This window comes from Mustela nivalis, assembly GCF_964662115.1.
Source record: "Mustela nivalis genome assembly, chromosome: 13".
Lineage (NCBI taxonomy): Eukaryota > Metazoa > Chordata > Mammalia > Carnivora > Mustelidae > Mustela > Mustela nivalis.
In genome coordinates this window covers 23,342,806-23,369,980 of record NC_139032.1, presented here as the reverse complement: position 1 = coordinate 23,369,980, position 27,175 = coordinate 23,342,806, and the positions used below count along the sequence as shown (strand labels likewise).

Below are 27,175 nucleotides of genomic sequence, written 5' to 3'. Positions count from 1 at the left end.
AGGCGTCCCGCCCATAAGGAGACCAGTACCAGGTCCTGCCAGCAAGAAGCCGTCTTTGCTGGCCAAGGCCTTACTGCAAGTAACAGACAGCTCAGAAACAAGGACACACAGCCCCAGAAAGCTGTGGCATTTCAGGACCAGCTACCGCGTCAGAGGTATCCCCTCTCCATGCCCCACAGGGAGCCTGCGCCCCACCCAAAGGACACCTGCGGGCATCAGGCTGCCCCTTGGCCTCGGGCCACCCTCACGACTCCCAAAGGCACTCGGTGCAGAAATGTGTTCCCTACTCTTTCCACAGGAAACGTCTCCAGCATTTCCAGTGAGACGGATTTGGGGGGCACATCCTACCCCGAAATAATCCCTTGTCAGGAGTCAATATTTCTCTAATTACGTGTTGTCTGTTCTGTGTACTGTCTTGGGAGCATGGGTTTTGGGTAACTCGGTTCTGCCGTCTGTCCAAACCAATAGTGTCTCTAAATAGCATCTTCTCTCGGGACCCGACCCTTTCCCACGAAGTCAGCCCCTTAACGCAGCTGTCCCAGACGGTGAATCCTACTGAGGCCTTTGCTCGTCATCACGCACCCCCAACCCGGTCTGCTTCACCACGGCCAGACTGCAGTTTGACTCAGACTCCATCTAAACCGATTTCCATCTCAAGGACGCCTGTTCCAGAAAGCTCAGCCCCAGAGAGCTTCTGTGGGTGGTGTACTTATGTCCCAACAATCACAGGCATTGACCCCTCCAGCTTGTCAATTTTAGACCTCCCTTGGTGGCAAACTCGTGCCAAAGACTTCTTCCCTTCAACCCTGGCTCCACGTGATTTCCATCATGAGTTTAGGGCCCTCCATTCTTCCGAGGCTTCTTCCAGGGGAGACCCTGCAGCCAACCTTGTAGAGCCTGTTACCCTCTCCCTTCTCAGCCCCGATGCCCTGGCACATGGAGAGAAACAAGTCCAAAACAGGTGTGACTTCCTCAAGTGGAAGGAAATAAAGCGTGCTTTTCCAAAGCAAAGAGTTGCTGATGAGCATGGTTTGGCATCCTCCCTTCCTTTCTTCAACAGCAAAGACCAATCAAAGGAGCTGCCCATGCAGCAGCAGCACCCATATCCTGCAACCTTGGAGGAGGACCATTAAAGCACACCCCGGTCCAGCTCTTCTGTGGTCTCCCAAACTACGCATAGTGAGTCCTTCTATCCTGCTTGCCGATGCCTCAGAACAAATCCCAAGTGCCTCCACAGAGCAGGAATGCCCAGTAGTTCCCCTTCCACTTCCTCCATCCTTGCCTGAGAACCCGCCACAACTCCTGGCTCAAATCCAATCCCAACCCCTCCCTCATCACCAGCCCCAGGCCCACCTTCAATACGCACTCCCAATCCTGCCATCTGGTCCTTTACCTGACATTAAGACCTGTTGAGTGTTTTTTTTACAGACCTCAGAATGCATCTGAGCGTTATGTCAACTGATATATAACATTTGGAATGAAACATGTTGCACTAGGGGCAGGAACAATTTTGGGTTTACCCACTGTTTTTCAAAGATCCCAAGAGGATTACCGTCCTTCTGCTCATAACCATTTTCCCAAATCCTGTGCCACTAAGGCCCAAGTTGTAATCTGCCCCTCCCAGGTCGTGCTTTTATCTCTATCCGTCATGCACAGTCTCCTCTCAGTGACAAGAATCGTGGAAACAAACAAACAAACTAGAGAGGCTCCTTCAAAAGAGGTCCATCCAACACTGGTGGGTTCTTCCCTACAGGATCTATGGGTCTCTCGCAGTGGTGATTGGTCCGAGTACTCTTCTACAGCTATTTGAGTCTGGGGGCCATCATGGACGCTCAGGGAACTGTAATTTTAAAGAGTTACGTCAAATTGAGTTTCTCTAGACGTGTGTATGTGGAGGATCCGGAAATGCCTCAGCTAGAGTACAGTGACCTGGCAAATTACCAAGATGACCTGGAGAAGGATAATAATGATTTGGAGAAGGACAAAAATCTGGAGAAGAAAATGATGACTGAAGAAGGATCAGGGATGCATCCCAGAGAATGGTCCAGAGGATAATATTTGAGTGTCCCAGTTCACTCTTCAGATAATGTAATGAGGTTGGATTCTGATAAAGAACTTAGGAGCCCATAAGTGAAGAACTCCACTGTGTTTTGTGGCACTTTCTACCTTAAAATAATCCCTTTTGAGGAATAAATATTTCTCTAATAAAATAATTTCCCTTCTGTCTACTCTGTTAGGAGCCTGGGGTTTGGGTAAATCAGTTACGCTGTTACTGATTTCTTCCTGCGGCTTCTAAAGGATGACCAATTTCCTGGACCTCCTAGGACATATGTATGTATCATGTGCTGTCCAAGACCCTCAAAAGCCCATTCCCTCTCTTATGCAGTGTGAAGAGATGGGCTCCTTTCCTGTCCTATGGCTTATCCTTACTGAAAATATATAGTAGCTCACACCTCTCCCCTTATTGTGTTTTACACCCTTTACAGCAAGTCTTCTGTATCCAAGGAAGATCAAAGACAGGTATAGTTTTCAGAAAATAATGATTAAGCCACTGCTGTTTCTTCACTGTTATTGTGTTACAGTAGCTTAATCATTATTTAGAAGTCAGTGATCAGGGGATCCCACAGGTGGATGTACTCTGAATCGGAGCATTTTTTGGGGTGCAGGGTGTTGTTTGGGTTGATCTTGGGCTGGTTGGGATAGCGTCAAAGAATACCCTAGATGATGCTGAAGTATCTGTCTTGTGAGTCATGTCAAAGTTGACACTGAGATTTCCACCAGAAGTGCTTCCCTTCCCTGGGTGTTTCTTCAGGCTGCTGGACTGAAGGTGTTTCTTGCAGAACAAAAGCATCACTTAGCTGTTAGTGGTAGGAATGTTGACAAGGCAGATACCACCTTCCAGGATAAGAACCTTTGAAGAAATGAAAAGGTGAAAGAGAAACCTTGCTGGTAAAACAGAAGTTTATGTCTAATAATCCCCCTCTCAGGACCCTGTCCCGCTCCCCTCCTTCCTCAGTCTGATCCAGGCACCACCACTTTGAAGCAGACTGGAACCTGGCACTGCATACTGATGACTTAAACCAAAAAGGAATGGCTCTGTTCCTTGAGTATGCAAGCAATACCTGCAGGCTGTCAGGCATGGCATCCCCTTTGGGGGAATGTGATCTTGGTGCCTGTCTTCCATCCAAATTCGATGACAATATATAAGATACAGCATTTACTATGGCTAGGATGGAGGTCTGCCACCTTTAATATTCATGGCTTTAGTGGAGCCATGGTAGCTCATCCCGTGCAACTTATGAACCAGAGGTGAGTTCTAGACTGTGTATGAGGATATAGATGTTTGGGGGCTTACCATGGAACACCATGGAATGCCTTTTTTTTTTTTTCCAAGATGGCACACATTCCCACACTTACAATGGGGCTCTTGAGGGAAGGCAACTCCACTTCAGATTAGGACTCAGAATGCGGTGAGTGTGCTAGAGAACGCTTGAGGTAGTCTTCTGGACAGTCTCAGGACTGCTCAGGGCTAAAACAAAACAAAACAAAAAATGTCATGACTTCTCTCACTACCCCATTTGTAGCTTCTTGTCCAGGTTATCATTGACCCTACACTATTTGAATGTTGGGGTCACTGAAAGCATGCAGACTTGACGCTGTGGAGGCCCTGAGGGGGACAATAGGTGGAATGGGGCCCTGGGCAGGGAACCTGAAGAGGTGAGGGGGGAGGGTAAAGGAGGCTCTAACATCTACGCGGACAGATCAGCCAGAAACTCAGCCTGCCTGTTCCTACATAATCTCAGTTTAGAGTCCATTATGGCCAATCCAGTGTACTTCCCCCCACCCTGCAGAACTTATTACCAGGAATACTTCTGTCATCAGGAATACTATAGTCTGACATTCTGTCCCTCTGCCTCATGCCCCTGTCCTTCCAGCTTATATTCCCCATTAATTTTTCTACTCCACATCATCCACTTTCCACTTCTTGCCTATCCAGCAAGGCCTTGTTCTTCCTTTCCTCACTGATGGCTTGTCGGGTAATCAGCATGTAAAAAACACCAGTCCAGCATAGGAAATAGAGTCCATAGTACTGTAGCAATGTTATCTGGTTATGTGTGGTAGCTGCAGTTGTGGTGAGCATAACACAGCATAGATTTGTATGCCTGACACTAATGTGATATTGTATCAGCCATCCTTTGATTAAAAAGAAACAAAACAGGCTCTAGTACAAGTGGATGACCCTATCTAATCCCCTTCAGTCCTTCCTGTCTGGCAAAATCTTGTATCTCTGCCTCTTTTAGAAATGCCTTTCTGTATGTAACTGATTACTGTTGGATTAAATCTCCCATGTCAAAACTGATGCCAACTAAAATCCAGCCCCAGCACTACCTGGAAATCATTCATTCATTCCACGAATACTTATCCAAGACTGACTTACTTGAACAAAATAAATGGGGTTAGGTCACTCTTTCCATAGTACATTCTCTCTTCAGTGTTCTCATATATAATTTTATTTTATTTTTAATTTCATCTGAAAGAGAGCAGGAGCATAATCAGGGCGACTGGCAGAGGTAGAGGAAGAAGCAGGCTTTCTGCCAAGCAAGGAGCAGGATTCAATCCCAGGACACCAGCGTCATCACCCGAACCGAAGGCAGATTCTTAACTGACTGAGTCACCCAGGTGGCCCTCAGATCTAGTTCACATTTTCTTTACTTCCCTCAAACTTAGGCCATCTTCGCTTGCCCAGCAGATGTGCTGGACCACAGCTCACAGAGGAGCAAGAAAGCAGTGATGGAGATCCTCACAAAACAAAACAAAACAAAACCCTTCCAAAAAAATTTCCCCATTCTTCATTTTCCTCTTCCTTCTTGTTATATGAAAAGAGGTTTCCTTCCCAATCTTAAAGGAAATATATTTTCTGAAATGTCTTTATTGAGAGAGAGCTAAGTTCTAGTCCTAATGGACTGATCTACCCTTGTCCGGTCTCCTTCTGACTCCTCTCTGTCCTTATGAGGCACCCAACATCTTTTTTTTTTTTTTTTTATGATTTTTACTACAGAAATGTTTAAACATGTCTAAGAGCACATAGAACAATATAACTTCCCACATATCCATTACCGAACTTGCTCTGTTATCATTGGGTGGGTTTGATACATTGTGATTTAAGTGCAAAACCCCCTTTTAAAACACCTTGCCATCCATCTCTGAGACATACGCTATGTGTCCACATTGACGCTCTCACATTTCTTTGGTATTTATTACCTGTGCTATGCACGTATTCACAACAGGTGTATGCAGCATTGGTGTTGAAAAGGCACTGGGCTTTAGAGGCTTTGGCAATCAGTTCTGCTCTGCCTTATACTCAACCCTAAGGAGCCATTTGAATGAATTCCTGAACTCCACACAAGAAGTAATCCTATGGAGCAAATTCAGGGCACAATTTCACTTTCCCTTAATCTCTCAGTAACTGTAATATGCAAAAAGTATAGAAGAACACTGTATATGTTGTTAAAGACTTGACACTATGGGTTTTCAAATATTTAGAAGAAAAATTTGTCCTGTTACTTTTCAAATAAACTACTGTGTTTCACCTATAATGGAGAAGATCAAACACTCCCCTCTTTCCAAAATGGCATTAAAAGTAAAAGATTAGATGAAAACTGCTCAATATCATTGACCATCAGAAAAATACAGATCAGGGCGCCTGGGTGGCTCAGTGGGTTAAGCTGCTGCCTTCGGCTCAGGTCATGATCTCGGAGTCCTGGGATCGAGTCCCGCATCGGGCTCTCTGCTCAGCAGAGAGCCTGCTTCCCTCTCTCTCTCTCTTCCTGCCTCTCCATCTACTTGTGATTTCTCTCTGTCAAATAAATAAATAAAATCTTTAAAAAAAAAAAAAAAGAAAAATACAGATCAAAATCAATATTTGCCAAAATTTCATACCCACAAGGATGGCTAAAATCAAAAAGAATACAAATGTTAGTGGGAATGTGGAGAAATTAGAACTCCCACACAATGTTGGTGAGAATGAAAAATGGTACAGCTATTTTGGAAAACAGTGTGGCAGTTGCTCAAAATGTTAGACATAGGGTTAACATAGGACCCAGCAGCTCCACTTCTTGGTATATGCTCCCCAGAAATGAAAACATATGTCTATACAAAAACTTGTAAACAAATATTTGCAGCTATCTTATTAAAAGGTCAAAAGATGGAAACAATTCAAACATCTTTCAACTGAGAAATGGGTAACATATCCCCATAATATAATATTTTTTTGGAATAAAAAAGACCAATCCATGTCAAAACAAGGATGAACCTTGAAAACATGTTAAATGAAAGAAGCCAGTAACTAAGGACCACATATGATTCTATTCATATGAAATATCCAGAATAGGGAAATCTAGAAGCAGAAAGTAGTTCAACTTAGAGCTAGAGGGAGGAGAGGAGAGGAGAATAATAGCAAAGGTTGCAGATTTGTTTCTCTTAAGTCATTACAACGTTTTAAAATTGACTGGTAAAGTATATACTGAAAATCAAGGAATTATACATGTTAAAAGGGTAAATTTTATGGTATGTGAACTGTATTTCAATAAAGCTGTTAAAAGAAAAGATTTAAAAGTGGTTAAAGATGACAAGAAGGGGAGCATAAAGGCCAAAGGATGTCAACACATTTTTGGAAGATGGAAATCCGGTGGAGGACTGGTAACTGACTAGCAGAGCAAACAAAGAGCTGGCAAATCAATTCACACTGCAAAATCCAGAAGAAGAGCAACCTGGTGGCACTGGAGAGAAAGGAAATTAGGTGTCCCATGTTAGTAAGCAATGTTGATGTTGAATTTTTGTTCTTTGTTTTTTGTTTTATATTGCATATAATTTCAAAAGAATTAGTAATCTGGAGGACAAACAGGGAGAAAGGATCAGAAGGAAGCCTGGGACAAACAGCTTAGAAACCACGAAAACAGAATCAGGGAAATAAATGATGCCATGAAGTGTTCCAACGTCAGGATTATTGGAATCCCTGAAGAGGAGGAGAAAGAAAGAAGTCTAAAAGATATAGTGGAACAAGTCCTTCATGAAAATTTTCCCAATCTCGCGAACGGAACCAGCGTTCATGTACTAGAGGCTGAACGGTCTCCACCCAAGATTCTACATTCCAAAAAAACGTCACGACACCTGATAGTCAAATTGAGGAATTATAAATGTAGGTATAATCTCTTGAAAACTGCCAGGGAAAAGAGGCTCCTTACTTACAGAGGGAAGCCCATCAGAATAACGTCAGACCTGTCCACAAAGACCTGGCAAGCCAGAAAAGGCTGACAAGATATATTCAGGGCACTAAATGAGAAGAACATGCAGCCAAGAATACTTTATCCAGCAAGACTGACATTCAAAATAGATGGAGAGATAAAGAGTTTCCAAGACGGGCAAGGCTTAAAAGACTATGCAACCACCAAGTGTACACTGCAGGAAATATTAAAGGGGGTTCTATAAAAGAGGAAAAATCCTAAGAATAGTATTGAACAGAAATATAGAGACAGTCTACAGAAATAAAGTCTTCGAAGGTAACTCAATGTCAATAAAAACATATCTATCAATAATCACTCTCAATTTGAATGGCCTAAATGCGCCCATAAAATGGCACAGGGTTGCAGATTGGATAAAATGACAGGACCCATCCATATGTTGTCTACAAGAGACCCATTAGGAACCTAAAGATACACCCAGACTGAAAGTGAAGGGATGGAGACGCATATTTCATGCCAACTGGCCTCAAAAGAAGGCAGGGATAGCGATTCTCATATCAGATAAATTAGATTTTAAACTAAAGACTGTAGTCAGGGATACAGAAGGACACTACATAATTCTTAAAGGGCCTATCCACCAAGATGATCTAACGAGTGTAAATATCTATGCCCCCAATATGGGAGCAGCCAATTACATATGAAAACTGTTAATCAAGATAAAGAGTCATATTGATATGAATACACTAATCGTAGGAGATCTTAACATGCCTCTCTCAGAAACAGACATATCATCGAAGCAGAAAATCAATAAAGAAGCAAGAGCATTGAATGACACATTGGACCAGATGGACCTCATAGATATATACAGAACATTCCACCCTAAAACAACAGAATAATCACTCTTCTCAAGTGCACATGGAACCTTCTCCAGAATAGACCACATACTGGGTCACAAATCAGGACTCAACCGATACCAAAAGACTGAGATTAGTCCCTGCATATTCTTTGAAAGTGGAGCTCAATCACAAGTAAAAGTTCAGAAGGAACTCAAACACCTGGAAGCTAAAGGCCACCTTGCTTAAGAATGCTTGGATCGATGAGGAGATCAAAGAAGAACTGAAAACAATTCATGGAAACCAATGAGAATGAAGACACTTCGGTCCAAATCCTATGGGATATAGCAAAGTCAGTCCTAAGGGGGAAATACATAGCCATCCAAGCCTCCCTCAAAAAAATTGAAAAATCCAGAATACACCAGCTGTCTCTACACCTTAAAGAACTGGAGAATCAACAACAAATCAAACCAACTCCACAAATAAGAAGGGAAATCATCAAGATTAGAGCTGAGATCAATGAGGTAGAAACCAGAGATACAGTAGAACGTATCAATGAAACTAGAAGCTGGTTTTTTGAAAGAATCAATACGATCAATAAACAATTGGCCACAGTAATCCAAAAGAAAAGAGACAAAGCCCCAATTCATAAAATTATGAATGAAAAGGGAGAGATCACAACTAACACCAAGGAAGTAGAAACAGTCATCAGGTGTTATTATCAACAGTTATATGCCAATAAGCTTAGCAACCTAGATGAAATGGATGAATTCCTAGAAAACTATAAACTACCAAAATTGAACCAGGAAGAAATCGACAACCTGAATAGACCAATATCTAGTAACGAGATTGAAGCAGTGATCAAAAACCTTCCAAAAAACAAGAGCCCAGGACCTGAAGGATTCCCTGGGGAATTCTACCAAACTTTCAAAGAGAAATAACACCTATTCTCCTGAAGATGTTTCAAAAAATTGAAGCAGAAGGAAAACTTCCAGACACTTTTCATGAAGCCAGCATTACCCTGATCCCCAAACCAGGCAAAGATCACACCAAAAAGGAGAATTTCAGACCAATATCACTGATGAATATGGATGCTAAGATTTTCAACAAGATCCTAACAAACAGGATCCAACATTACATTAAAAAAGATTATCCACCATGACGAGGTGGGATTCATCCCTGGGTTAAAAGGATGGTTCGACATTAGCAAATCAATCAATGTGATAGAACAAATCAGTAAGAGAAGAGAAAAGAACCACATGGTCCTCTCAATTGATGCAGAAAAAGCATCTGACAAAATCCAGCATCTGTTCCCCGTTAAAATGCTTCAAAGTATAGGGATAGAGGGAACATTCCTGAACCTCATGAAATCTATCTATGAAAGACCCACAGCAAATATCATCCTCAATGGGAAAAAGCTTGCAGCCTTCCCGTTGAGATCAGGAATAAGACAAGGATGCCCACTTTCACCACTCTTGTTCAACATAGTATTAGAAGTCCTAGCAACAGCAATCAGACAACAAAGAGAAATAAAAGGTATCCAAATTGATAATGAAGAAGTCAAACTCTCTCTCTTTGCAGATGACATGATTCTTTATATTGAAAGCCAAAAGAGTCCACCCCCAAACTACTAGAACTCATACAGCAATTCAGCAACGTGGCAGGATACAAAGTCAATGTGCAGAAATCAGTGGCTTTCTTATACACTAACAATGAAAATACAGAAAGGAAAATTAGAGAATCGATTCCATTTACTATAGCACCAAGAACCATAAGATACCTGGGAATAAACCTAACCAAAGAGGTAAAGGATCTGTACTTGAGGAACTACAGAACACTCATGAAAGAAATTGAAGAAGACACAAAAAGATGGAAGACCATTCCATGCTCTTGGATCGAAAGAATAAACATTGTTAAAATGTCTATACTGCCTAGAGCAATCTATACTTTTAATGCCATTCCGATCAAAATTCCACTGGTATTCTTCAAAGAGCTGGAGCAAATAATCCAGAAATTTGTATGGAATCAGAAGAGACCCCAAATCATTAAGGAAATGTTGAAAAACAAAAATAAAGCTGGGGGCATCACGTTACCTGATTTCAAGCTTTATTACAAAGCTGTGATCACCATGACAGCATGCTACTGGCATAATAAGAGACACATAGACCAGTGGAACAGAGTAGAGAACCCAGATATGGACCCTCAATTCTATGGTCAAATAATCTTTGACAAAACAGGAAAAAATATACAGTGGAAAAAAGACAGTCTCCTCAATAAATGGTGCTGGGAAAACTGGACAGCTATATGCAGAAGAATAAAACTCAACTATTCTCTTACACCATACACAAAGATAAACTCAAAATGGATAAAAGACCTCAACGTGAGACAGGAATCCATCAGAATCCTAGAGCAGAATATAGGCAGTAATCTCTTCGATAACAGCCACAGCAACTTCTTTCAAGATATGTCTCCAAAGGCAAAGGAAACAAAAGCGAAAATAAACTTTTGGGACTTCATCAAAATCAAAAGCTTCTTCACAGCAAAGGAAACAGTCAAAAAAACAAAGAGGCAACCCACGGGATGGGAGAAGATATTTGCAAATGACAGTACAGACAAAAGGTTGATATCCAGGATCTATAATGAACTTCTCAAACTCAACACACACAAAACAGGCAAACATATCAAAAAATGGGCAGAAGATATGAACAGACACTTCTCCAATCAAGACATACAAATGGCTATCAGACACAGGAAAAAATGTTCATCATCACTAGCCCTCAGGGAGATTCAAATTAAAACCACATTGAGATATCACCTTACACCAGTTAGAATGGCCAAAATCAACAAAATAGGAAACAACATGTGTTGGAGGGGATGTGGAGAAAGGGGAACCCTCTTCCACTGTTGGTGGGAATGCAAGCTGGTGCAGCCTCTTTGGAGAACAGTGTGGAGATTACTCAAGAAATTAAAAATAGAACTTCTCTATGACCCTGCAATTGCACTTTTGGTTATTTACCCCAAAGATACAGATGTCGTGAAAAGAAAGGCCATCTGTACCCCAATGTTTATAGCAGCAATGGCCACGGTCGCCAAACTACGGAAAGAACCAAGATGCCCTTCAACAGACAAATGGATAAGGAAGATGTGGTCCATATACACTATGGAGTATTATGCCTCCATCAGAAAGGATGAATACCCAACTTTTGTAGCAACATGGACAGGACTGGAAGAGATTATGCTGAGTGAAATAAGTCAAGCAGAGAGAGTCAATTATCATATGGTTTCACTTATTTGTGGAGCATAACAAATAGCATGGAGGACAAGGGGTGTTAGAGAGGAGAAGGGAGTTGGGGTAAATTGGAAGAGGAGGTGAATCATGAGAGACTACAGACTCTGAAAAACAATCTGAGGGGTTTGAAGTGGTGGGGGGGTGGGAGGTTGGGGTACCAGTGGTGGGTATTATAGAGGGCACAGATTGCATGGAGCACTGGGTGTGGTGAAAAAATAATGAATACTGTTTTTCTAAAAATTAATAAATTAATTTTTTAAAAGCCTTTTTTTTTTTAGTGTGGGTGGTCTTTGCCAATTTTGTAAAACCTTGTTGAAATGTTACCATGTTTCAAATGTGCAGATAAGATCACACGTTTCTTGTATTGGACAGAACTTGAGACAACTGTTTTACAGTTGGCATTGCACACAACTGGTGTTGGGGTATGGTGGAGGCTGTAGCTTCTCAAATCAAAGACAGAAATCTCAAAGGTTGGGTTAAATTCATTTTTAGAATGTATTTGAAAATAAAGTTGTGGAAAAGTTGCATAGATGGTAAAGCCATAGATGGTAAAGCCATATACCCTTTATCCAGATTTACCTATTAAGATTTTGACTGGTTTACAATCTGTCTCTCCTTTTCTCCTTCCCCTTCTCTATATATAGGAAAACATATATATGCATATGAAAATTATGCATACATTCTTAAATATTTGAGAGTACATTTTATGCATCACACACTTTCTCCCGGAATATTTCATAGTTTATTTCTTATGAAAAAGAATATTCTCTGATAGCACAGTTATCTTTTTTGGTAAATTTCACATTGATGTAAAACTTTTAACTATATTCCCACTCAAATCCATTTTTATCAATTTTTCAAGTAATGTCTTTTCTGTGCATGCACGCGTGTGTATGTGTGTATGTGTAAACCTCCTTACAGGATTTAGACTGGAATCACATACTACATCCAGTTGCTGTGTATCTTTAGTTTACTTTAATTGGGATCAGTTTCTTAGCCTCTTTAAGAACAAGGCCAAGTTTGAAAAATCAATTCAATGGGCCATATTTATAACCCCTTCTCACCTGAAAATTTTTTTGGATGGAGCTTATCTTGCTCAGACTTTAAAGGACATTTTTATAATTGTGAGTCCTAGAGGCCTATTTAAAAACAATTCCAGAAATTCAAAGATATGTGGAGGGATTTTTCTTAACAGACATATGTCCTGCAGTCAAGGTAGGGTATGTGAAATTGGGCGGGTTAGAAGTCTACTTTCTTTTGGGAGAGACATTGGTGAAGCTGTGAACAGGTTAAGAGAGAAAAAGAAGGCTGTCTTTACTGGCAAACCCTCCTCATATGGGAGGGAAAGGATTGGGTGTCTAGGGCCAAGACTGATTCATCAGCGAGGGAATGTAAGCAAGTCAAGTAAGGAAATGATACAGGGCTTAATTTCAACAGTTTATAATCTAAATAATGAAGCCATAAGGGTTCCAATTATTATATGACTAGGTAGCATGGGAAGAAGAAATAAATACATATAACCATCAACAAAAATGACATTATTATTTAACATTGGTAGAGATGACAATAAGGTATTTTGGTGAAAAGGTAGAAGCTATGTGGGAAAACAGTTTTCATGGAAGAAATAAACATAGGTGTCCTTCAAAAACCAAAAGGTATTGCTAGGTGTAGTTACAGTTGTGCTCATTAGACATTAAGCTAGAGGAGCCCACTTTCCTAAATCAAGGTGAGCTTGGTCTGCTGTGATGCATTACCCTTGCTCTGTAAAATAAAGGAATCTTTAAAAATGTTGGGGGGAGAAGGGGGACTTGACAGAGAGGGAAGAGGGAGCAGCAGGGAGAGACACTATAGGTGTGGGAGAGAACCTGTAGGGCATGAATAGCCTAAGAGGGATTTGGGGAAATGAAAGAATTACTAAAAGCTTTTAAGTTGTTTGCCTCAGTTCCATGGGTATGTCATGTCCTTGTCTCCTTCTTTGTCATGCTTTCTGTTCCTTGGTACAGGCTATTCTGCTTTCCTGTGCTTTTTAGTGAACTTTTGAATACTTTTTGGTATTCATTACTTTTGGATACTTTTGAAGAGCTATGGGGGTGGGGCTGCTTCTGAGTCTATTTCTGGCTTCATACAGGGAAAGATGTATGAGGGAGAGCTCAGCTGAAGGCAGAGAATATCTTGAGGATGAATTCCCACGGTAGAGCAATCCTTCAGAAACGAATTGAGGTCCAGAGTGAGATCACCAAGTAGAGAGAAGGGTCTCAGGTAATATCAGGGCAACAGGGGACCGAGAACATTTCACTAAGATCAATATATGATACGTGACCAGGTGGAGCAGGAAGGTAGGCTGGAGGCATCTAACATACCAGGAAGGATGGACACATCTGCTGGGCTGGGTAGTGGGGGAAGGGTTGCATGTGAGTTTCTCTATCCTGTGCTGTCCCCTCCCCAGCACTCAGGAAACTTTGGTGTCTGTTCTAATGCCCTGTGTTGTGGGCCTGGAACTCTATTCTAGCACATGGATTCTCCATGCCCAGCTGCCTGAGGCAGCAGTGCATTTGCAATGGTGTGAATCATCTTCATCTGAGAAGACTTACTGCACCATGGCTGAACTCCAATTACACTTGCTCAGTCTTGCCTTGCTGGGTCAGTTGGGGCTCCTTCTTCTGGTGCTGTGCTACCAAAAGAGGAAACCGTGTTTACCAGTACTTCAGAAACAGAGATGTCAATCAGGTAAGTAAAGTCTCTCAGAAATACTAAATCTTTCTTTTCAAATAGATGAATTCATAACAACTCCAAATGATGCTTTTGCTGAATCTTACAAATTTTAAGTATTGTATTGTATTGTATTGTATTGTATTGTATTGTATTGTATTGTATTGTATTGTATTGTATTGTATTTTTTGAGTCTCTATGCTCAGTGTAGAGCCCAAGACAGGGCTTGAACTCATGACCCTGAGATCAAGACCTGGGCCGAGACCAAAAGCCAAATGCTTAACCGATTGAAACACCTAAGTGCCCCTTCAGTTGTATTTTAATTTTCATCTAGTTTAAAATATATTTTTTCTTTTGAGTCTCCTTTCTTGGCCTGTGTATGAGTAGTGTGTCATTTAATCTAATCTAAACATGTTGGGATTTCCAGTTATCTTTCTGTAGTTGATTTCTAATTTAGGTCTACTATGGTCTGAAAACATACTTTGTGTGATTTCTATTTTATATTTGTTAAGGTGTGTTTTATGGCCCTGAATATAGTCCATATTAGCGAATGTTCCATGTGAGCTTGAGAAGTATGTGTATTCTGTGGTTGGATGAGGTATTCTACAGATGTCAATTAGAGCAAGTTGATTGATGATGTTTGTTTGGGGTGACTATATCTTTACTGGTTTTCTGCCTGCCGAATCTGCCCATTTCTGATTAGGACTGTTGAAATCTCCAACAATAACAGTGGATTCATCCATTTTTTCTTGCAATTATACCAGTTTTTGCCTCACATATTTAGACACTATGTTCTTACATGTGTACCTGTTAAGTAGTGTTCTGTCTTCTTGGAGAATTGACATCTTTGGTGTTACGTAATGCTCTTCTTTACTTCTGATAATTTTCCATGTTGTGAAGTTTGTTTTGTCCAAAATAATAGAATTACTCCTATTTTCTTTTCGTTAGTGTTAGCATGGTACATTTTTCTCTGTCTTTTTGTTTTTATTCTGTCTGTATCATTATACTTTGAGTATTTTATAGACATAATTAGGTCTTTTTTTTAATGTGCTCTGACAGTCTCCTCTTTTAATTGGTGAATTTAGATTACTTCCATTTAGTGATTTTATTTATTTTTTAAGATTTTATTTATTTATTTGACAGAGAGAGGGAGTACAAGTAGGCAGAGCAGCAGACAGAGAGCGAGAAGCAAGCTCTCCACTGAACAGGGAGCCCCATGCAGGGCTCAATCCCAGGACCTTTGAATCATGACATGTGCAGAAGGCAGCCACTTAACCTACTGAAACACCTAGGTGCCCCCAAGTGATTATTAAATATAGTAGGATTAATATCTCTACCTTGTCCGTACTGTTTGCTATTCATTATACCTATTCATCACCTCTTTTTCTGCCTTTTATGGTTTTAAAAAAGTATTATATAGGGCGCCTGGGTGGCTCAGTGGGTTAAAGCCTCTGCCTTAGGCTCAGGTCATGATCCCAGGGTCCTGGGATCAAGCTCCGCATCGGGTTCTCTGCTCCGCAGGGAGCCTGCTTCCTCCCCTCTCTCTCTGCCTGCCTCTCTGCCTACTGTCTGTCAAATAAATAAATAAATAAAATCTTTTAAAATTATTTATTTATTTATTTAATAAATAAATAAAATCTTTAAAAAAAAGTATTATATATAATTCTATTTTCTCACTTTTGTTAGTCAATCAATTATTCTCTGTTTAAAAAATTTTAGTGGTTGCCCTAGAGTTTGTATTATATATTTACAACTACTCTAAGTCCACTTTCATATCCACTTCATAGATAGTGCAGGAGTGTCCAATTCCTCCTGTCCCTTGTACTACTGATGCCATTCATTTCACTTATCCATATACTATAATCACCCAACACACTATCATTTTTATTATTAGGTAAATTGAGAATAAGATGAATGAAAGTTTTATTTGATCCTCATTCATTCCTTCTCTTCCTTTCCTTTATGTAGATCTGAGTTATTTTCCTTCTCACCAAAGAACTTCTTTTAACATTTATGAAGGGCAGATCTGTTGCTGATGAACTCCCTTTTTTTATTTGTCTAAGTTTTTATTTCTTTTACTTTTGCAGGATAATACATTAGATACAAAATTTTGGATTGGTGGCTCTTTTTTCAACACTAAACATTTCACTCCAATCTCTTACTTTCACAGTTTATGAGGATAGGTCATAATTCTCATGTTTTCTCCCTCTAGAGGTAGGGTTTTTATTTACCTCTGGATTATTTCAAAGTTTTATCTTTTGTTTTCATACAGTTTGAATATGATATGTCCAGGTATAGACTTTTTAAATATTTCCCTGCTTGGCATACTCTGAACTTCTACAATGTATTGCTAACCTGTTATTAATTTCGGAAACTCCTTGGCCATTATTATGTTATTTTTTTCTATTCTTTCTTTCTTTCTTTCTTTCTTCTGGTATTCTAATTACATATCTGTTATATAGTTTGAAATACAGTTCTTGGATATTCTAGATTTTAGCATTAAGAAAATTATTTTCCTCTTTGTATTTCAGTTTGGAAAGTTTTTACTGGCATTTCTAAAGACTCACATATTCTTTCCTTGACTTTATGCAACCTACAGAGGAGTTAATCAAAGGCAGTCTTCATTTGTCATACTGCTCTGTTTTCCAACATTTCCTTTTGATTCTTTCATAGAATTTCCCTCTCTCAGTTTACATGCATCATCTAATTTCTTATATTGTCTATGTTTTCAAGTAGAGCCCTTACCATAATAATCATGGTTATTTTAGCTTCTGTGTAATGAGAATTCTGAAATGTGTCATATTTGAATGTACATCTGATGCTTTTTTGTCTTATCAGTTTGCTTTTCCCTGCCTTTTAGCATGCCCTGTAATTTTTCTTTGAAAGCCAAGCATGATGTATTGGGTAATGGGAACTGAAATAAAGAGACCTTTAATGTGAAGTCTTATGTTAATCTGGTTAGGTGTTGGCCTGTCTTTAATATTTACTGTAGCTACACATATCAGAAGTTGTAGTTTCCTCTACCGTCCTTGTTTTTGTCTCCCCTAGTGTCTTTGGGTTACCCTAAATCTCCCTAAATAAAACCTATACATTCCAGCTCTTTTTTTAGCTATGATCCTGTTCCTACACCAGAGCTGTCAATACTGTAGTAAGGTGTCAGGGGAGGGTAGATGATTAATCATTTGTCTTTTAATGGCCTTATGTTCCTGGATTGTGATGTTCACTAGTATTTCAGAGATTTTTGATTTGTTTTCTTCCACTCTATAGATGAGAGAGGAAAGCTAGAGGTGGCTGCTGTAGTTGGGTAATTTACCTTCTCCCATGGGGCATAAAGCTCTGGTAGGCTTTTCCCTGCTGAGTAGGCTTCTGTTATGGAACACACTCTGGGAATATTTCACAATGTTTTCAAAATGGGTTACCTTTCTCCTTTCTGTCTGACACTAGACTCCCCTGTCAGAAACAAGTGCTTTTTTTTTTTTTTTTTTTTTTTTTTTTTTTTTTGGTAGCTCTTTACTATGAGAACCAGGTGGGGTTCCTGGTAATATAACCCATAAATAAATGGGAGGCCCCCATTAGATTGTGACCCCAGGAGTTTCTCACTCTCAAGCTAGCCCATATGCATCCTCCAGCAATTTGTCAAAGTGTCTGTTTGAGTTTTGTACCAGGAGAGCACTGTTGAGCCTCCAGTGCCTTCTGTTTCACGTAAGTGAATCTTAGGTATGCTTTTCTGCACTGACACTCTCAGAAGATTTGAGGTAGTGGTTTGCCACTGTGGTTCCAAGAAATGTCATTAATTTTTAGTCCGTTCAGCATTTTGCTGCTTTCACAGACTGAAATGATGACTCCCAGGCTTTTAAAATGTTAGATCTGGAGCCAGAAGTTGCCCTTCAGAGAATGACTCTTTATTTTCTTATTCCTCTTCTCATATTTCTAAATGAGCTTGGTAGGGTCAGAGAAACACCTAAAATGGGAAGTCTAAGGAAAGTATAGACATTAGCTCCTCTAGGAAAAGCGATCTGACAGGGTGAAGGATTGAGGAAGTGCTAGCGTTTCTACTTATAATTCATAGTCTATTTGGGTATGGTGGTAGGTCTTGGGTAAAAGCCCAATAACAGGAATTCTGCAGTTCTGGATTGGGCTATTTGGAGAGTATGAGGTCTGTGTAAGAAAACAAGTTTTCCCAGGTCTTGATCATGAGTCACACTCCATGTCAAGCATCACCCAATCAAGCCTGCCTTCACGTTGGGCTGATCAGAAGAGTGCTGAGCCTCTGAGAAGAGACTGGGGTCTGAGCTATATCCTAGAATACAGGGTCTATCTAATGGAGCACTGATGTGACTCTCAGGCTTCAGATTCTATGTCTTGGTTGAACAAAGAACTCTGACTGAGAATATCAAGTGAGGACCTCCCAGATAAAATCCTCCTTTGTTTTTCAAAGTAAATATTAAAAATATTTTATCACCTTAAAAGTTGAGAAAAGCAAGCAACACAAAGTTCTATAAATTAAAGTCCTGGTATTCTTGGATAAAGAATGTCTCCATTTCTGAGAGAAGAGTGAGAGATGAGTCCCCACCCCTCATTCTTTTCTTTTTGTTCTAGCATCAGGGAAGAGCCAAGAGGAGGAAAGGTGGGACTCTGAAATGTAAGGTTCTGCGTATTCCACCTGAGCTGGCCCTTCCTTTCCTTTCTATGAGGGCTCAGGCCCATGATCTCTGAGGACACCAACTGCTAGATACATTACCTCTCAGAAAACAGAGGCCTCAGAGGAGAGGCTCATGGAAACACTGTCAGAGTGCAAAACCCTTCTCAGATTCCCTACTCTGACCATGACCAGGCTCAGTCATGACTGATGGATCTGGGCAATGGGTGCTGTGCAATAGGAGGCCATGTGAGACATTTAGAGTCAGAACTTTGGATGGCTTGTTCTCTGGCTATACATGATAGAGTCAGAACTTCTGAAAGACCTGTGACATCATGGGTACTCAACTTCTTTGAGGTAACCATTGACCTATGTTCCACATAAGGTGATTTTTAGTATTTTACATGGGATAGATATTATATACAAAAATTCATCTTGAATGATCAAATAATGTAAGTGTTATTATTATCGTTGATCATTTGACCATGTATCCTAATTCTTGGAGCTCTCCAAGTCCAATCCACCAAGGATATCTTTAAAGGACACTCTATTCTGCCTCTTATAGGATCTCCTGCTTCTTTTTCATTATTCTCCTGGTTTCCCAGGGTAGAGAACTTGTCAGAAGTAGGCAAGACAAGAAAGGTGCTTGCTCTTGTGTAAAGGTGAGTAAACATTACCTTCTTTCCTGTACCCCTCTTTTAAGCAGAGTCTATGTGTTTTCTAGGGCTTCAGGGAAGCCTGGAATTGACATGGGATGGAAAATTCTCAGAGTTAGAATTTGAAAGTCTTGGGGGTGTTGGTGGGTGGGGGGCAAACTTTGCCACACCAGCCAGGGTCACATATGTTTGTTCTGGTCCTGGTTACATTTTTTTACCTCCTGTCTCGCACAGCCCCTTAGGCTGGCATCATGATACCATCCACTTTCATCAACTATTATGTCCAGAGACCCTGGAAGATGCTACTCCTTCTCTGATCCCCTTGGTTTTATAGCTCCTGTGGCTCACTCATCATTCACTTCATCCTGACTTCTCTACAGTTGCTCCAGGAGACCTAATACCAGCCTCTTTGTCTGAGTCTTTCCCCCAATCCCCTCCATCTTCTCACCTAACCTAATGACCCCTTAAGCTGACTTTTTCTGACTCTCACCCCTGAGCACTCCCTGTCACTAGAGCCAAGAACCTAGGATTCCTTATTCCCAGGGAACTATTCCATACATCTACCCCTTCCTTTGACATCTTTCCTACCATATGAAGATCAGACAACCAGAGGGCACTTTACCTCTGAATAACATCTCTGTTCTTGACCCCACCATTTCACAGGGTATCAACCTCTTACCGAATTTGTCTCGGACAGGGAATCCCACTGATTCATTTGCTTGTCATCATGCACTACCAACTCTGTTTCACCACTGCCAGACTGCCCTTTAAATGTGATTCAATCTAAGTCAATTTCCATCTCATTGAAACCTGTTCCTGAGAAGTCATCTCCAGATAACCCTGGTGGGTTGTCTACTTATGTCCCCACAATCAGAGGTAGTGTCTGCTCAGACCCATCAGGTTCAGAATTATCCTGACAGGCCCATGCCAAAAATATGTTCCTTTCCTCCCTACATTATCACACTCTGATTTTCAGGATGAGCAAGTTTACCTCCATCAACCAGAAACTGATCTCTGGAGAGATTCTGCTACTAAGCACAAGGAGGCCAGTGGAATTTCTTTCCCTCACCTTAACTTTCAGGCTCTCTTAGACAGTTAAATGAAGAAGAGAATGGATTTCCAAATTTTAGAGAAAGTAAAAGAGGAGGGGCCATTTTCCAAACAAATGTGGTCAGAGTACCAGTGGGTAACTTTAGGGAATTTGTTGCATCTGTTTGATGTACAGGTCAACACAGCCCCCAAAACTGGCTGGAATATTGAAGGCAAACCAGAGAAGCCCCCTATTTATCAACATCTCCTCTATGTCAAGGCTTTGGCAGAAAACTTTGCATCAGAAAAATAGCCAGCTCTTCTGGGGTCTTCCTTCTTTGCACAGTGAGTCCTTAGTAGCCACTCTCCTGTTTTCTAGTAGTACTTCCCCACTAGAGTCTCACTTTGTCTTATTTAATGGAATTCATAATACCTCTGCCATCAAAATACAAGCATCTCTACCACTTCCTCATTCCCAACCATTTCCTCTCCCCATTGAACACCCCCAATCCTTGCCTCAAACCCTGTGCCCATACCAGCCCCTGCCTTTCACTCAGGTGAACACCTACTCCCATTTTCAATCCTGCCTCCAGATCATACCACCTTCTTCATCCCTGATTAGGGACAGTAGATTTTCTTTCAATACATCCAAGAATGAATCAGAATCTCCTATCTTGACTGAAAATCAACACCTGGGATGGCACGTGTTGCAGAAGCAACAAGAAATATTGTGGGCTTTAGTCCCTGTGTTCCAGAAACCTGAAGAAACCATTTGTCCTTGAGCTCCCAACCTTCCATTGGTTTGCTGGCCATCCCATGCCTATGTACCAGTCTCAATCTTTCCTGGCCATTTTCATATCATCTGTGAACCGCAGGAGACATTGGAGTTACAAAGCCCAAGGAAGGTAATCCCACACTGATGCCTCCATGACTGCAGAAATCTAGATTCTCTAGCAGTGATGGAGCCTCAGCGTAAATCATCAGAACTCTCTCAGCAAAAAGGCAGACATGTTCACTCATAATTCTCTGTCAGGGCCATAGTAACCGGGATCTAGCAAAGACTGAATTGAGTCCCCCCCGGAAGATTCCATGAGAGTGTCCAAACAAAGTTTCAGCTGAGGAAGGATATGAGGAGGAATCTTAGGTATATCCTAGAGAAGAGTTCAGAAGATAGCCTACAAAGGGTCCCAGAATGATATCTAGTGAACAGTGTGAGGGCTGCCTTGGAGATGAGTAACTGTGTGTATCATTCAAGGAATCACTCAGAGAATGAATTAATAAATACCTCAAGGAAGGACACAGAACAGAATCAAATGAAAAGTATTCTTAGTTTACATATAGGCAAGAAGTTTTGGTAGATCACAGGTAGGATTCCTATAGGTGTGTGTTATTCATGGCTGGCTGATGACAATATATTGCCTTTCTCTTGGAGTTCCTAGAATGCTCCGGAAAACAGAGATTCTAAAAAGACAATGGTGGTAGGGTTTACTGCCAGAGCACCACTCTAGAGCATTCTTTTCTTGATCCTGACAGGTGCTAGAGACCCATATTATAAGATTTCACATGAGTCTGAGGTGGGGTCTACCACTCAGGGTTCTTGAATCCATAAAATTCTAGATGTTGAGAGAAGCCAAAACATGGCCTCTCCCCCAATTTGACTTTCACTTCTCAGCCATGCATATTTCTGGGGTGGATTCCAAAGCAGACTTTTTTTAAACCCCTTGAGGGAAGCTCTAAACCTTTTTTGGGAAACAGCGTGCGAACAACAAAGTCAGTCCCCACTGCAGATCATCCTCTCCCCACTATGTCATCTGCGAGCAGTGAAGGAAAGAGGGGCCTGAAGGCATCACACTCTGACACTGACCATAAGACTGAAGAGTGTATCCAGATAGCTGAGTCGGGCAGCCAGACTTTTCAGTCCCTTACACACAGCATCAGAGCTCAAGTGCGACCCAGTGAGACTGCACCAGACAACACATGTGGCCCAGAGGTACCCACAAGGCAAGCTGGGGCTGGACATGAGTCAATGCATGAGAATGTGAGTTCCAGTAAAAGAGTAGAAATGGAACAGGGCAAAGTGATGGTGGAGAATAATTTAGAACATTTTTCCATGTCCAACCTGTCCAGGGATATATTCAGCATCAAGGAGCTGTGTACCCTTCAATCCCAATCTTGGGACACCTTGACAAGTAGTGAGTTGGGAAGGTCCAAATGGATAAATGTCAACATGAGTAAGGTAGAAACTGCCCTGACCATGGAACACCCCTTACCAAAAGTTTTGGTTCCCCAAGATTCTAAACAATCAGACCTGACAAGACATATCCTGAGTGAGTTAAAGTTTAAACTGGAGAGTGAGGAGCATAACCAGGCTCAAGGATGTCCCCCTGACATGCCTCTTCCTTCAGATAGCTTGACTTCCAAGGCTTCACTGACTCAGTCACATAGTGTGTGCAGCGGGGACCTGGAAGCATCCCAGGTGCTGCATGTCCAACTGAAGGACAGCAGAATTAGCACGGGCAGCAGGAGGAATCCTGGGACTCAAAGCTGACCTTCTGTAAGGGCCAGCCTACGATTTTCTCACAAAGTAAAAGTGCAATGAAAGTAAGACCTCAGGATTCCAGAGCAAAAAAATGCAAAAGTGGCAACTCAGGTGTAGGGACATCTGTAGGCAGAGAGGAGAGCCACCATGCACAGGACGGAAAATGAGAGAGTGCTTCCCCAACTCTGTCACAGAATGAACAGTTTCCCCTTGAAAGTTACTTCAGAAAAAAGATGAGGCAATTTTCTCAGTGGATCAATTCCAAGAAAAAAAGAATCTCAGGGCATAAAGAATGTCCCCTGCAAAAAGCCAAGTTCATGTCCATTTTACTGTAGCACCAAGACCCAATTGAAAGTGTGGCTACTTTTGGGAGTGATCGGCCTCCTGAAGCTCACAAGCTCACTACCATTGGGAATGTCCTAGAAGAGCAGCTGGCATGTATGTATTGATCTGAGGCCTCATAGTTAAGCCAGCAGCAGGAGGAAATACAGGTCTGACAAGAGACCTCCCCCCTAACTACTGGGCTTTCTCTGACCCACAACAAAAGAAACTGGCAAGTATCAAGTCCTGCAGCCAAGAAGCTGCCTGTGCTAACCAGAACCATCTTACAAGTGTCTGCTATAACAGAGACAGGATCAGACATCCCCGGAAAGCTGAAGCCTTCAAGGATCAGCTATTAAGCTGGGGTCAATCCCCTTCTTCTCTGCCCTCTGGGGAGTTTGTGCCTCATCCAAGCCCCACCTGTGTGCATCAAGTATGCCAGGTCCTTTGGGCCACCAGGGGTGACCCTGACGAAAGTACTATGTTAAGCGATTTGACTCTTTTCCTCAGGCAGAAAATGCTTCTCCAGAACTTCCAGGGAGGAAAATTGCTCTAAAGAAATCATTCAGTCCTTACTGAGGAAGCTTCACAATTTTCATGACAGTATATCCTCTGATGAGAACAACCCTCAGCACAACCAAGAATATTAATCCTCCTCAATAAATATTTCTTCTAATAGAGAGTGGTATTCTCTGTGTGCTGCACTGGGACTGGGGCTGGGGCTTGTGCTTAGGTAAAGGAAGCAGTGTGTTCAACTCTTCATAGTTAACGCTTTTGGCTTCTACAAGTGCACCAGCTCCTTGTACAAAGCCTGACAGGGGCCTTCTCACTTTTATCCTGGGGTCCTTTATTTGGTTCTGCTCTGATGTCCTGTATTTAAAACATTTACATTTTTGGGGGTGCCTGGGTGGCTCAGCAGGTTAAGCCTCTGCCTTTGGCTCAGTTCATGATCTCAGAGTTCTGGGATCAAGCCCCACATCAGGCTCTCTTCTCAGCAGGGAGCCTACTTCTGCCTCTCTCTCTCTGCCTGCCTCTCTGCCTACTTGTGATCTCTGTCAAAAAAATAAATAAAAATCCTTAAATAAAATATTTACTTTTTTTTTCATAAAAAGTATAACATGCTTACTCTGAAAACCTTCAGGCCTTTACAAATAGTGAGAAAACCCTTAAAGTCTAGAACTTGATTAAAACTGTCTTTCATATGCTCCCAAACTATTTGTCCAGTAGGATACTATGTCATCTAGGCCTCACCTCCTGGAGGCTACTCAGGCCAAATGATACCATTTCAACACAACATTTCACCCCAAGGTTACATTAACTGAGGGGGTACATTAATTATCTTGTTGTGTAATGGATATTCCAAAATTTAGTGGGTTAAAAAATACAAACTTATTGCCTCATGGCTTCAGTGGGTCAGAAATTTGGGTGAGGCCTACCTGGATTCTCTGCTTCAAGGCTGCATTTAAGATGTCAGCTGAGGCTACATTCTCATCTGGAGGTTTGACTGGGGAAGGACCAACTCCCATACTCATTCACATAGTTGCTGGCAGGATGCAGTTCCTCAAAGTCAGTTGGAATGAGATCCTCAGTACCTTGCTGGCTCTTGGCTGGAGCTGGCTGGTTCCTTATCAAGTAGGCTTCTCCAGCATGGCAGCTTACTTCATCAAAGCAAGGAGAGAGTTTGCAAACAAGAGAGAAGTTACAATCTTTTGGAAACTAGTAATGGAAATGACATCCTATCACCTTTCCTTTATTCTATCACTCAGAGGCAAATCACTAAATCCAGCCTATGCTTAAGGGGAGGTGTAATTACACAAGAGTGTGAACACCAGAAGTGGGGATTATTAGAATCTTCTCAGAAGACTTCCTAATGCATGGGTTTCTTCTTGGATACCCTACTCAGTTTGCTGAAGCAAAAGTGGCCAAAGGTGCCATGTGGATTTTTGTCCTCATTCATATCCAAGTCATTAAGGTCAAAACTGTTTAATGGCTAAATGAAGTGGCACCTGGTAAGTAACCATCAAAGAGACTGCAGCATCCAAAGGAAGGAAGGAAAGGTGATATATGGAGGTAAAGTAGTTTGGGTTTATCCTAAATGGTTAAGTAAAATAAACCCTGAGAACCACCTGACTTACCAGTATTCAAACTGGGGGATGGGGAGGGAAGCTGGTGTAATATGGCTCATCCAGCTCTACCACAGTCTCTCTCTTTTGCCTTAGCTCCCAGACCATAGTTGTGTAGAAGTAACCTTCAGCTTCTGTAGACTTAGCCAATGTTATAGAGGAAGGGAACCCTACAGGTTGCAAGGTTTAATTTCTATTCTTGTTAATATATTTAATATAGCACATCCATCATCTCAAATTTAATTCTCATAGCTTGAACATCAGAGAGAATGGGTCACTCAACTATTGGAAAAGGCAGTACTAGAGATCTTAGAGCACATACTCGCATTTTTGGATATTTTCCACATACCTATGTCTTGAAGGCTCTGATGCCTGGGAACTCTGTCACACTCAGGCACCCCTGTTCTTTCTGTGATCCCGGGAATCCTGAGACACACTGCCCCAGCTATGATTCTGCCTGCTTTGGCACCTCGGAGTCTTTTAGCCAGGGAAGTCCCTCACTGGAGCTGACTTCTGAAAGTTCTGATTTTGTGCTCTGCTACTCTATCACTTGCCTGTAGCCTGGTGACGGCGGGTTCCTCCTCCCATGGATTATCTTCCCATATATCACCTCGGATTTTCTCCTTTCCACCTCCTACCTGGAAGAACATGGTCACTTTTCTGTTTGTAGAGTTGCAGGTGTTCTTTTCATCAATCGCCCCTTGATTTCACAGGTGTTTAGAATGATTTGATAGCTATCTAGCTGATTTCCTGCAACCAGACAAAAGTAGGGTCTCTTACTCCTCTGCCATCTTGGGCTGCAATCTCAATGCAGATTTCTTAATCCCCTCTCATAGAAGGGCAACCTGAAGGACAGAGAATGTAATATATATTTAGTGGACTAGCATGAAAGAGGTAGCCAGGGATAGATAGCCCCCTTATACTGTGAGAAAGTATTTGGATGTAAATGACAGGAATTACAACTTAACTGACAAAAAAAAAAAAAAGAAAGAAAGAAAGAAAGAAAGAAAGAAAGAAAGAAAGAAAGAAAGAAAGAAAGAAAGAATCTGTTGACTTAGGTACCTGAAAAGGTCTGGGAACAAGGTTGGACTAAGTAAGGTATGAGGGTTCATAATGGGGCTCAATTGATGCCTTCAAGATTCACTTTCTATCCATTTCTTGGCATTCTGGACGGATTTACTGTCAGACAATTTTGAAGCTTTAAGTGTATCTTCCAAGTTTTAAGTGTAGCTAAAAGCAGTTGTCTCTCTCAGTAGTCCCTGCAGAAAATCTCATTGTGCCTTATTGGCTCCACTTTTGGCTCAGTTTTGCCCACCCTTCACCAATCACTGTTGTCAAAAGAATAAAATCATGTTTTGGCCAAGCCAGAGTTATAGATGCATTCTTAAAATAGGAGTGTTAGGGAAAGACAACTCCACCTGCCCATAGACTGAGACTGAGAATAGGGTTAGTTCCCTAGAGGTCAATAAAGGTTTGGGACTGTTTCCAGAAGGTGAATGAATGCTTGGTATCAAAAATAAAACAGATGTCTACTCCAGACCTCTTTCTCTGCCCCATTTCTGCTTTCTTATCCAGAGTTATGCCATGAGTAAAGCTTGGAGTTGCAGGAAACGCTGATTCTGAGGAAACTTAGGGATAAGAAGAATCCCCAGCATCCATGTAGATAGAATATCCAATAATCTGGTCTCTCACTGTTCACCCCTTCTCATCTTTGAGCCCTTTACTTTCATTTCAGTTTAGTTATGGCCATATCCTAGAACTTATCACCAGGAACACTTCTGCCATCTGAACAGTCT

General features: G+C 41.3%; 1 long non-coding RNA gene and 2 pseudogenes across 3 annotated transcripts in view; 1 reads left to right on the top strand and 2 right to left on the bottom strand.

Moving 5' to 3' along the window:
* LOC309846291 (spermatogenesis-associated protein 31D1-like) overlaps nt 1–27,175 on the bottom strand; it is a 911,407-nt pseudogene that overhangs the window by 839,277 nt on the left and 44,955 nt on the right. The window lies entirely within an intron of this gene.
* LOC309846401 lies at nt 1,460–26,202 on the bottom strand. Its single transcript, XR_014301916.1, has 4 exons — nt 26,018–26,202; nt 24,693–24,914; nt 3,418–3,529; nt 1,460–2,911 (listed from the first exon to the last, which is right to left on the bottom strand). It is a non-coding gene; the product is annotated as an uncharacterized lncRNA (long non-coding RNA).
* Nucleotides 19,959–22,944, top strand: LOC309847190 (spermatogenesis-associated protein 31D1-like; annotated as a pseudogene). The gene has a single exon. The product of its transcript is annotated as a spermatogenesis-associated protein 31D1-like (transcript).